The sequence below is a fragment of the Artibeus jamaicensis genome, unplaced genomic scaffold (assembly GCF_021234435.1).
Source record: "Artibeus jamaicensis isolate MK-2021 breed Jamaican fruit bat unplaced genomic scaffold, CSHL_Jam_final contig_3230, whole genome shotgun sequence".
In the NCBI taxonomy this organism is placed as follows: domain Eukaryota; kingdom Metazoa; phylum Chordata; class Mammalia; order Chiroptera; family Phyllostomidae; genus Artibeus; species Artibeus jamaicensis.
In genome coordinates, this window is record NW_026521764.1 from 43,886 (window position 1) to 56,327 (window position 12,442).

Sequence of the window (12,442 nt, forward strand, 5' to 3'; positions counted from 1 at the left end):
TGTTGTAGTTTTCAGCACACAGTAGCTGTTTCGGCACACAATCACCCCCATCGTGACAGTCTTAGTAGAGTGGGTCACATACCCTGAACACCTACTCCACAGCATTCCCAGCCCAGCAGCAGAGGCTTGCCCCATGCAAGGTGCTTCGGCTGGGGGGCCTGGAGAAAGGCACTCCTTACCAGCCACACTCTGTCCTATCCCACACCTCAAGACCTTGTGTCAGCAGGAAGGATGAGTACAGACCATTCCACCCTTGAATTTTTTCCCTAGTCAAGGACGATCAGCTCCCAAGGGACCAGTTTGTATATTTTTGCTCAATGAAATGTTACATTTTTTTTCTTGTACACTGATGTTGAGAACTTTTTTGGAAACATATCAACTAGTACTGACCTTGTAAGTACCGAGTTCCTTTTTGGATCTGATTTCATCTCTGGAGTTTTAAAAGAAGAACCATTCTTTCTAAATTTCTTTAACAAGCGTATCATTAAATGTGGTAAGTTAACTATGATTTGTTTTTCAAAATAAAATGTATTTAATCAGCATGTCTTTTGTCCTTTATGAATCATAGTTATGAACAGAACAATGTTCATAATAATTCTGAGTGATGACAATAAGGCCCTTTATGTTCTAAAATTATACTACCTTTTCTCCTCCAGAGTTGATAATTCTAGTGAATAACAATACCATCATTATCTGGAGACATGATATGGGCACACTGCTCATCTGCCCCCATTACTGCACTGGCCCTTACATGGAAAATAAGAGGCTTATGTACAGTCACCACCCTCTTCGAACTTGTGGTGGCTTACCAAACCATCTCACTGTTGTTCCCCACTGAACCCTGCTCAGACCAAAGAATCCTCTTCAACCAAACACTTTCGGTACCCATAACTTAGTAAATAGAGCCAGCATGTAAGGTTTTTTATTGTTGATTTCAGAGAGAGAGGAAGGGAGAGAGACGGAGAAACATCAATGTAAGACAAAAACGTCAATTGGTTGCCTCCCATATGCACCCTGACCAAGGATCAAACCTGCAACCCAGGTATGTGCCCCGCCCAGCAATCGAGCTGGCAATTTTTTGGTGCATGAATGCTGCTGTTCCATCCAATCTAGCCAGAGAGCAGGGGCCAGCAAGTGAGACTTTAAAAAAAAATGCATTTAATGTTTCCATTTCTCTCAAATACAGAAAACTCCCAACCCTAAAATAAGTCTAGTTAAGCCAAACATGAAGAATAAGATCAGATATATGCAGGAGCCAAAACAAAACAAAACAACCAACAATTAAAATAGAAAAGCAGGAGCACATAAGCCCCTTGGCATTGGTCTTGGCGATGATTATTTTGGACTTAATACCAACTGCAAAGGCAACAAAAGCTAAAATAAATGGTACTATATCAAACCAAAAGTCTTCTGCACAGCAGAGGAAGCCATCAATGAAATGAAAAGGCAACCTACTGAATGGGAGAAAATATTTGCAAACACCACATGTCTGGTAAGAGGTTAACACACACACACACACACACACACACACACACACACACACACAATTTTAAAATGGGCAAAAGCCCTGACTGGTTATGTCTCTGTGGATTCAGTGCTAGCCTGAGAACCAAAGGGTCGCCGGTCCGATTCCCAATCAGGACACAGGTCTGGGTGTGCAGGCCAGGTCCCCAGTTGGGGGTACTGGAGAGGCAACCACACATTAACATTTCTCTTCCTCTCTTTCTCCCTCCCTCCCCCACCTCTAAATATAATAAATAAAATCTTTTTAAAAAATATAAAAATGGGCAAAGGATCTGAATGGACATTTCTCCAAAGAAGACATACAAATAGCCAACAGGTACATGAAAGGCTGTTCAACATTACTAGTCATCAGGAAAATGCAAATTAAAACCACAATGAGATACTACATCACACCTACCAGTTATCAAAAAGACAAGGGATAACAAATGCTCAAAGATGTGGAGAAAAGGAAGTACTTGTACACAGTTGGTAGGGAATGTCAACTGGTATAGCCACTGTGGAAAACAGTTTGGAGGTTCCTCAAGAAATTAAAAATGCAGCTACTATAGGATCCAGCCATCCCACCTTTGGGTATATACCCAGATAAAATTAAATCATTACCTCAAAGACATAGCCATATTCCCGCAATCACTGCATACTATTCATAACACCCCAGGTATGAAAACAGCCTGAGTCTCTGTCAGTAGATAAATGGATAAAAGAACATGTGAGAAACACACACAGAAACACACATAGAGAAAGGGAAAGAGAGATTGTTCAGCCTTTAAAACATAAGGAAATCTTACCACTTGCAACATCATGAATGAAACTGGAGGGCATTGTGCTAAATAAAATACATCAAAAAAAGAAAGAGAAATACCACATGGTATCACTTACATGTGGAATCTTAAGGGAAAAAAAAGTCAAACTCATAGACACAAGAGTAGAATGGTGATTGCCAGGAGTTGGGGCCAGAAGGTGTGGACAATAAGGACATAAATTCTCAGCCATAAGGGGAATGAGGTCTGAAGAATTAACATATAACATGGTGACTACATATCATGTGTATCATGATAACTGTCTTGTGTAACTGAAATTACCTAAAGAGTACAACTTAAGTGTTCTCAACAAAAATAAAGGTAAATAAATATATTAGGTGACAGACTTGTTACTTAATAGTGGGAATCCTTTCACAATGTATACATACAGCAAATCATCACATTGTACATTTTAAATATATTACAATTTTATCTGTCAATTATACCTCAATAAATTGAAATAAAGCAGAAATACTGGAAAGCATTATGCTGAGTGAAATAGGCCAGGCATTGAAGGACAAATACCATATGATCTCACCTTTGACAGGAAGCTAAAGAACAAAACAAACAAACAAACAGAATAAAAACAAAGACGCTGAAATAGAGAACAAGTAGGCAGCGACAAGAGGGGAGAGGGAAGGGAACTTAAGGAGAAAAAGGGGGAGGGATTTTGAGGAACAAGTATGAAAGACACAGAGATGAGGACTGGCGGGGGGGGGGGGGGGGGAATGGGAGAAATAGATAAAAAAAATGTACTTGAAAAGTAACTAAATAAAATTTAATATTAAAAAAAAAGAAATAAAGCAGAAATAAAGGGTTTGAATGAAGCCTCATCAAAGGTGTTAATAAGCTTGAAGGCAACCTATCCAAAAATGATGAGACCAAGTAAAAAGAGTAAAAACAGAAGCCAGAAATGCAAAACTCATCAGTGATTATCACCATGATCTCTCAAGCAGAGACACTGGGTCTAGGAATACTACTCCTAGAGGTGTGGTCTCTGTTGGGAGGCAGGACAGTTCATTAGGTTTTACCAAAACATCGATGAATCACTCCGCCAAATTACCCAACTTTTGTGACTAGGGTGGATTTAGGATTCCCCAAACCCACCCAGGAACTTTCTAATTATAGCTTCTCAGCTCTGATACCAGTAAGAGTATTCCTTGGAAAGCCAACATTAACAATCCCAAGGTTAAAAATAGATATTCCCCATTTTAAATATACAAGATGGCAAATGACTAATTTTTTCATAGATGAATGTTAGTATCCAATCTCTTTCATCACGAATTTTTGCCTTATAATAAATATGTTGGTAACTTGGCTTATACATAAACATCTTTTGCGTTTACTCATATGGCTGTTCCTCAAATATTTCCAGTCCTCCGCCTTCTGAGAAGAGGGCAAGAGTGTACATCGTAGGCCCTTGTGCTTGGCTGAGGCCATGTGACAATGATGCATTTGTGAGTGGAAGCAATGTGTCACTGCTGGGATAAGCATCTAATTGCCTCTCCAGAGGCAATAAAAGAGTCCAGTAAAAGGACTCTCCGGAGCTAGTGTTTCCTTAGCGCTGGTGGCTTGGCAACATTCGATATGTGAGTTGCCTTGTCCTCTTGTGCCCAAGAAGGAGGGGAGTGTAGAACAAGTCCTCAGAAGGCACTACTGAAAGCTAGATAGAGAAATGGACCTGGTAGCCCAATCCAGGGATGATTTAATCAATATTCAATTTGATGTGTTTTTCTAACATGAATTACATACTGCCATAAATTATTAGGTAGAATACATTGGCTATAGCTTTAATATTTTCGTAACATCCAGTATCAGTCACCACTGTGAGCATGAACTACTTTAGAAATCATTGAGTTGTGAAAGCTATTGAAGTGTAAACAGATGTGCTTTTAGTCCTGAGACTGAAACAAAAGTTAACCAGGCATTTTGAAAAGTTCTTTCCTTTAATCCCTACAACCACTCTACAAATTAGATTATTTTCATCTTACACACAATAAAACAGAAACCGAGATGTTAATAGCTTGCCTAGAGTTATAGAGCTAATCAACAGGTGGTAGATGGAGATTTTGTACGCAGGACTGTTTGTACAAAAAGCCATGCTCTTTCTACACTAATACCTTCCTGCCATTTGACATTAAGTGATGTTTTTAAATTTACTTTTATCTTTGCCCAGGTTGAAGTCCTTTTTGTCGCTAACAATGTATTTGTAATTAGTAATACTCCAAGCCTGCCTTTTTAATTTGCTGCTTCCAACAAATAGTAAGCTAGGGAAAGAAAATAAATTGCCTTAGATGTGTTAAGAGGAAATATGCTATGGCCATGCCCATACCTGCTCCAGGAGCACAGGTAGTTTAACACATGGACTCTGTGAAGTCTCTCTCTGAAGGCTAAGACCCATATTTGCAAACTCCATGGTTTTCAGGCAGGTTCTTAAGAATGGAGTTTACCAGTAAAGCAAATTCAGATAACTGAAATATTTCCTTCTATACTTATCTTTCTACATCTGCCTGGAATTTTCATAAATGTCTGTTGCTGTTGTTTATAATAACAGGCTTAAAATATGACCAAATGGGTTTAAAAAGATACTTTGAAAGATATTCTGTGTAACTCTGTTGGATTTAAATGGGTCAATAAGTGATATAATAGAATTTATTTTATGTTATTTGAAGTTTTCTCCCATTACATGTTTCTTCAGTTAAATTTAAATTATTTTCTGATTGCTTTTCTACTCCAATTTTATTCAGTAATTTTCATAAAACCTGTATTGAGTAATCTTCAAAAAATGTTACTGCCTTTTATTGGACATAAAATATAGAAGCCTAATAGAGCAGGAGATAAACTAACCAAACAACTCCAGGACAATCATCCTATCATGTCCTACCATATAATGGTCTGACCGTTTTGGAAACATTACTAAAATGTAAAATAGTTGGCCAATGCCATAAACTATTGCTTCAGAAGAAAGCAACTATGCTGTTTGTGATTTCCTGTTAGATCTTTTTCTTCCCCTTAGTTCTAAGTAATAATAAATAATTATTAAAATTTGCAAGTGCAGCATTAAAGCAAGCAAAAATAAGTAGGTTAATTTCATCAATTTCAATTTTTGTTCATGCACTACACCAGGCTCTAAGGATCTTAAAATAAATGAATAAATTGTTCCTTTCCTTTGGGCAAAAGAAATAAAGACAAGATAGTTTGATGGTTATTATTTATGACTGTGGGTTCAGACAGCTGACATGGAATTCCGACCCAAGCAGCTAATGGCAGAGTGATTTTAGACAAGACACTGCGAGTCTCAGTGCCTCATCTGTAAAATGAAAACAACAAAATTAGAACAGTAACGTTGCCTCCCTGATGGGGTTAGTGTTACTGCCTATATCACCTGAGACATGTAGGAGAGGGGCAACATGTCTTAGTAAGTCTAGGATGCTAGAATCCTATTGCAATAGTTCTCACCCTGATTTCCCACCCAAAATAAGCCTTTGAAAAATCATCTTATCTGAAGATCCCTCACTTGCATATTAGAGATAATAACAGTATATATTCTGTAAGTTATTATGAAATAACAAAGAAAATGAATGTAAAACATTCAGCATAGTGCCTGACTGTTTTAGTTTGCTAGGGCTGCCATAATAAAATTCCACACTCTAGGTGGCTTAAACAACAGAAATTTTCTCACAGTTCTAGAGGCTAGAAGCCCAAAATCAAGGTGTTAGACTGCTGGTTCCCCCTGAGGACGCCTTGGCTTGTAGATAGCCGCCTTCTTCCTGCATCTTCCTGTGTTCTTCCCTCTGTGCCCCTGTCCTAATCTCTTTTTATACAGGCACCAGTCAAATTGGATTAGTGCTCATCCCAACTACTTCATTTAATTTTCACTACCTCCTTAAAGACTCTATCTCAAATACAGAGACATGCTGAGGCACTGGTGGAACGGGACACACCTATATGGTAAGCAATAAACATCACTGATTTTCTACCTTCAGAGGCTGTAATCACTCAATATGGCCTCTTATTGGCAGCAATAACAGCAGATTTTGTATCCTTAGAAGCCATGCTGAACAAAACAATATGAGGTTAAATGGAGCACAAGAGAAAATGAGGCAACCAGGAGACAAAGTATACACAAGATACATGATGAGGTTGTTTCCGGTGTAACACTGCATACTGTTTTACAGCAGCTTTTTTTTATAAAGAAGAAGACTATAAAGTAATGATTAAAATTATAGTAAATATATGAACCAGTAACATTGTCATTTATTACCATTATCAAATATTCTTACTATACATAACTGTATTGCTATATTTCTATACAGCTACCAGCATAATAAATTTGTTTTTTGCATCAGTATCACCACAAGCACATGAGTAACGCACTGTGCTACAACATTATGACAGCTATGACATCACTACATGACAGGAACTGTCCACACTATTATACTCTGATGGGCCCACCCTCATGTATGTGGTCTGTCATTGACCAGAATGCCATTACGCAGCATATAACTGTACCCCTCTTCACATTAAAGGACAGACACCTAGCAAGACAGTAGACTCCGAGGCAAACTGCATTTGCCTTGATATTATCAAGCAACTTTGAAAGTTGTCTAACTTATTACAAGGTTAAATACTGATAAAATGTGTATTTAGGTGTGTGTGGGTTTTTTTAACAGACATCAATGTGTGGTTGCCTCTTGTGCGCTCCCTACTGGGGACCTAGCCTGGCCCGCAACATAGGCATGTGCCCTGACTGAGAATCAAACAGGCAATTCTTTGGTTTGCAGGCAGGCACTCAATTCAGTGAACCATACCAGCCAAGGCTGTTTTTAGGTTTTTGCGTCAACCTTAATAGCTATTCATTTTTAATTGTTATTACTTGGTAAATGTTTTAAGGAAATAATCTCTTTGTTACAAGACTATAAGCCAGTAAGAAAATGAAGGGTCAGAGAAACTGCGTAACTAGTGTAAGGCAACACAGTTAGTAAATGGAAGGACAAGGATCGAGCCCTGGTCTTTGCAACTCCCCATGCCTATGCTGTTTCTCCCAAGCTCAGCTGACAAAGCTGATTTCACCTTCAAATCCCTCGAGAGAGAACTTTAATACACAACAGTTTGAAAAATCAATGCTGTGATTGGGGTCTGCATCAGCACCTAGGTTTAGTTGTGCATACATTTAACTTTAAACATAGTTATAATTACAAGATACATACTTTTGAAAAGATAATTTGTTTTTACAGTGAAACCAGCATTTCACTGGTTCCATCCAATACTATATTTCTTTCTAGTTTACTAATACTTGTTTATGACATGGAAAGATTTTCTCTTTACAAGAAATTTTGAAAGAAATGTGAACAGGTACTCTATAAATTTATACCTTACTTCTTAGTAAGAGTCAGAAGTTTCCTTCAGAGCACCCTCTTTTATCCTCTTCCCTCCACTCCCACATTTGTTCTACTTTTCTATTTTGATAGCTCTGTGATTATGCAATATAAGGTACCAGTGGGTTAGAAGAAAAAGGGCCTAATATCACTTCATACCCAGTGACTGTGTGACTTGGCTTGTATCTATTTTGAGTACATACACGTCTGTTCTACATAGCTGGGAGAAATAATGGTTGTTTGCAAGTTTTAGGGAAACTTTAAATAATTAAAAAATAGAAAATACTATCTAAAGAAATTCTTAAAACCTTAGGAAGATCTGATTTTTGAAATCTATTGTATAATATGCTCTATATTTAGAAACAAGGCTAACATAAAAATTAACTAGGTGAAAGGGGGTTGCTAAAACATACTTACATAGTTTTGAAATATAAATGAGTTTACTCAAAATGTATTTCAATAAAATCAAGCAGGACTTCTCATCTAGTAACAGCCACTCCTCAGAAGTATGAAAAATATATTGCAATGTCACTTAAGAAAATCCACTTTGAAACTGATCCAGCTACTGGAAATTTTCAGAATATCTATTTACCTGATAGAGAAAAATTCCCAAGTAAACTTTCACATCTTCTTCAGATATAAAAACAAGGTACTTAAACTTATATTTATGATAGTAAAACAAAAATGCAAGAAACCAGACACATTGACCAAAGAAATAGAATGGAAAACTCAGACTTCCACCCTCCAGGACCATGAGAAAATAAACATCTGTTGTTTAAGCCACTCACTCTATGATATTTTATTATGGCAGCCCAAGCAGACTAATGTGGGTGCCAGAAGCAAAGGACAGTCTCTTCAAAAACTGATGCTGGGAAAACTGGCTATCCGCACACAAAGAACGAAGTTGCATCTTTATATTACACCACATACAAAAATCCAAGCAGAACAGATCAATAACCTAAACCTAAAATTATAAAACTCTTAGAAGAAAACACAGGGAAAAAAACTTGGGGACATTAGATTTGTCAAGGATGTCCTGAATAGGGATACCAAAAGCACAGGCAACAAAAATAAAAATAAATGAATTGTACTACATCAAACTTTAAAACTTCTGCTTATCAAAGAATAAAATCAACAGAGTGAAAAGGCAACCTTTGGAATGAGAGAAAATATTTTGAAGGCATATATCTGATAAGAAGTTAATATCCAGAACACGCAAAGAATTGCTACAACTCAATAACAACAACAGTAAAAACCCTAACTAAAAAACAGGCACAGGACTTACACAGACCTTTCTGCAAAGGTGATATACAAATGGCTAACAAACATGGAAAGATGCTTAACATCACTAATCATTAAAGATAATGCAAATCCAAACCATAGCTCAGTATCACCTCCCACCCATTAGGATGGCTACTATTTAAAAACAGCAACAGCAACAAAAATAATAAGTATTGGCAAGGCCGAGCAGACATTAGTTAGAACCCTTATGAACTGTTGGTGGGAATGTAAAATTGTACAGCTACTATGGAAAAGAGTGTATCAGTTCCTCAACAGTTAAAAATAGAATTACCATATAGTCCAGCAATCCCACTTTGGGGAATATCCAAAAGTATTAAAAGCAGAATCCCCAAGAGATATTTGCACATTTTTGTTGATAGAACCACTATTCATAATAGCTACGAGGTGAAAGCAAACCAAGTGTCCACTGGCAAATGAATGGATAAATATAATGTGAGACAGACACACACACACACATATGAAATATTATTCAACCTTAAAAAGGAAGGAAATTCTGACACATGTTACAACATGGATAAACCTTTAGGACATCATGCTAAGTGAAATAAGCCAGTCACAAAAGACAAATACTGACAAAGATGGTGAATGAGTGAAGGACTATAACCATAATATGCTCACTACTTGCATTCAACTTAATATTCACTACTTAATATTCAACTATAGTAGTGTTTTCAAAGTTAGATGAGAATAAACTCCAGTAAAAAGTTAAAAAGGAAGAATAAACTCAAATTATTAAAAAAGACAAATACTGTATAATTCTATTTAAATGAGTTATCAAGAGTAGTCAAATCCATAGAGACAGAAAGAATAATGATTATCAGGAGTCCAGGAGAGAGGAATATGAAGAGTTAATTGGCATAGAATTTCAATTTTACAAGATGAAAAACTTCTGGGGATTGACTGAATAACAGTACAAATTAACATTACCATTTTAATAGTAATGTTAATAGTAAATTAACATTACTATGCTGTATACTTAGTAATGGTTAAGATAATCAATTTTATATTATGCATTGTTATCACTATAAAAAATACAAAAAATCCACAAGATTCTTTTTTGAGAATAAAGTTAACACCTGTCTCAATAGTGTTCCAGAAAATGCACATTAAAAGAGGAAAATCTATGAAATAGGCCTCTCAGTGGTGAAATGGTCAGTGGTTTATACTTGAGAAATAGATTAATCAGTCCCATTTTTATATAACATAAGCTCAATATTCTGGGAAATGCTCTGTTGCCTTGGTGGGAGGTGGAGAGAGAAAGAATTTAGACAAAGGAAACAAAGGTTCAGTCAGTACTTAGAGGCAGCAAGTGCTGGCCTTTCTCTCTCCCCCCCTTTCTTCCCCCTAAAATAGTTAGCAAATGTGTGATGTCACATAGATCTTACTGAGCTGAATAACTGTGGGACCCCATGGTGACCTTAACATTTGAATTCACACTCCTACTCACTGAGTGGCTTTTTCAGAACAAAGGCTTTTTTTTTTACATATTTGCTACAAAGCACAGCAAGACTTCAGGGAAAGAATATGCGACAGTTGAAGGGGATGCCTACGCAGAAAAATTACTAATATGGCAACTTGCAGATGAAACACACACGCACACTGACTACATTGGCTATGCTAATTTCCAAACAGCAATGCATCCCGTATGATCTGCAAATACTGGGCTTTTTGTTTCATAAAACACCAAACAACTGTGTCAACATTTTAAATGTGGACACGGACACGTAATAATTAGCCCTTAAGATAATGCTGATAAGCTAAGGGAGAGGTTGCAAAACAGTAAGATACACCCAAGTCTGATGTAACCTTAAAAAGGAGAAAGAGTAATGCATTCTGTTTTTTTTTTTTCGGGGGGAAGTTTTTAAATGTTTTCCTTTTATGAATGAAGAGTCACATTCTGCTTAAAAATCCAAGAGGCATTTTTCCAAGATACAAACAAAAGGGAGTAAAGAGACACAAAGGAATAAAGACCACCAGAAGGCTCAGAGATAACTTACAATTTCTTCTTAAAACACATTAAAAATTATGGTCCATATGTATGTCCACACATTCAAAAACACTAGAATAAATTCAGTAAAATAAAAACTTGGTTTCCTTCAAAAATATGAAGTCTATAATAATTTTATTTTTCAACTGCTTCTGAGTAGAAAAGCATTATACCAACACTTACAGAGTTCAAAAGACCCTACTGGATTCTCTGAAAGCTTACCGTGTCAAAGCACAGGCCTAATATTCTGCCAACACACAGTGTGCTCTGGAATCTGGCTCTCAGAGAGTTTCTGATATCTAGGAAAGCAGACAGGAATGCAGATAACTGTAAAACTAAAGAGCTGCAAACCAGTCGGCCTGGTTCTTTAACAGATGTCAGGTTCTTTTTAATGGGTATTGGAAACCTCCCAGTATTTAAGGGTGAAGTGGGAGGTACAATCATCCCAGCCCTGTGCCTTGCTTACATGGGGTCTTTTTCAGTAAAAGGAATCTCAGATCTCCTTCTCCCAGATGCAAAAACAAACAAACAAACAAAAACATATATTAGCAAGCAGGTGTGACTTCTCTGAAGCTGCAGTATTCCTCTCTCTGACCTAAAAAATTAGCCAGCCATCCCTTGAAAGAAATGTCCTCTGCAAAGGGGACTTAAAAAAAAAGTACTCTCCGCAAAGTTGGATCCTGCAGTCTGATCCCCATGTGCTGGGGCCTGGGGGCCTACAGGTCTGCCAGGACGTAAACCTGGAGTTCTGCTCCACTCACACACCTGCTGGGCCAGGGGCTGTCACCTGTACATTTGTTCAGGCTGAGGCACCCAGTCTTGTATCAGCATACCAACCAGCCTCATAACCTAAATATCGTTCATTTCAATATTGCCGACAACAAGATTATATTAATTAAGTAATCCTAAGGAATTTATTTAGAATAAGGAACTCATCTACTAATTAACTCTCCCTAAGGTGCTGACTATACGTAACGTGTACTTAACCTGGGTACTGTATTTAGGATGTAGGGGAGGAAAAGATTATCATCTACCCTCCTAGGTTCTTTGGCTGGTCTAGTAATTAAACTGACATAAACTACATTAACAGGAGAAAAGCCACTTTAATTGCATTATGTACAGGGGCCCCATAGGAAAAGTTGGGCAACAGGTTCATATCTGTCCTGAGCTAAGGAATGGGTAGGGCCTAGGGCTTCGAAAGGAAAGAGAGTAATTCACAGGATGATAACAAGAGCAAAGGTTTGATAATTAGGTGTTTGTCCTGCCATATAGATAGGTCATTTAAATAAAAGTTACTCCTAGTTATAGTTCTTTTTCTGGGCCAGGCCTCCTGACTAAATTCTTTTAGGTAGTTAACGTAGAGGTATAAATTTTTCTACTAGGTCTTTATTGCCTGAACCTCATAATGAACCACATGTCAAAATGGCAGATTCGAGGGTCATCTATTCTGCTCC